The sequence below is a fragment of the Halyomorpha halys genome, unplaced genomic scaffold (genome assembly GCF_000696795.3).
Source record: "Halyomorpha halys isolate HHAL.00 unplaced genomic scaffold, Hhal_1.1 Scaffold615.1, whole genome shotgun sequence".
NCBI lineage: Eukaryota > Metazoa > Arthropoda > Insecta > Hemiptera > Pentatomidae > Halyomorpha > Halyomorpha halys.
This window is the reverse complement of record NW_027105445.1, coordinates 47,275-48,199: the sequence shown is the minus strand read 5'-3', so window position 1 is coordinate 48,199 and position 925 is coordinate 47,275. Positions and strand designations below refer to the sequence as shown.

The window sequence follows — 925 nt, the reverse complement described above, 5'->3', positions numbered from 1 at the left end:
AAGGGGGGAAACAGAGAAATGGATTGAGAAGTAAACAAACAAATTCTAGGAAAATAGCACAGGAATAAGGCCCTTGCTCTTTTTAATTGGTTCTGAGAAATTCTCGATGTAGTTCTATGTGAAAAATTATTATTGCCACTGCTTTTAATTTGTCTTCAAAGATGAAAATATAGAATTTTTACGCATTATTTATGATAAATGATAATTTTCACCTTTTCAAGTTTCTTGTGTTATCTTGAATTTTACGTAGTTGCTTTGAAAAATGTATTTACAATTGAACAAATAATTTAAGGAAATACATGATTCAGGTCAAAATATGTAAAAAATAACATATATTTCAGAAAATATGTGATTTACAACAAAATATGTAACAATATGTAAAAAAGGCCAAATATTTAAAAATATGTGAAATAAAAATGGCTTCTTTTGGCCAGAAATGTCTTGAAACATCTTTAGTTAGTAAGGAATCGCAGATATCATGGTGAGGTAAAAATATGTGAAAACAAAAATCCTATCCCTAGTGATAACTACAGATAACTCTGAGATATAGATTCCTCAAATAAATTCACCAACTACTGATCTTTCAGTAAATTTTTTATGGAATGTTGCTTTTTTAAAAAGCTATATCTTGGGAACTATTGAATGTAAATGGCTTGTATTTTTATCAAATTTACTCTTCTTTAAATGGTGTTCTCTTAGGTTTTCCAATGTTGCTGGTAGTTTTAAAGATGTAGAGCTCCGAATGAAAAATATAATTTTTTTAACGTTTTAAAACAACCTCCACTTTTTATTCCCTCTACCTATACTTGGCAGATTCATCAATTTTGACTTGTAATTATACATAGTTTTCATTAAAGTGACCAAAAATTGGGGTGAAATAACAGCAATTTTTTTATCCCTGGATCATCAACCATGGCGTCCAAGA

At 28.8% G+C, this 925-nt stretch overlaps 2 protein-coding genes across 6 annotated transcripts in view; one reads left to right on the top strand and one right to left on the bottom strand.

Annotated features, from left to right (window-relative positions):
• The window catches only part of LOC106684784 (uncharacterized), an 18,579-nt gene that overhangs the window by 11,493 nt on the left and 6,161 nt on the right, over positions 1-925 (top strand). The window lies entirely within an intron of this gene.
• Positions 1-925, bottom strand: part of LOC106684781 (uncharacterized) — a 67,279-nt gene that overhangs the window by 65,742 nt on the left and 612 nt on the right. The window lies entirely within an intron of this gene.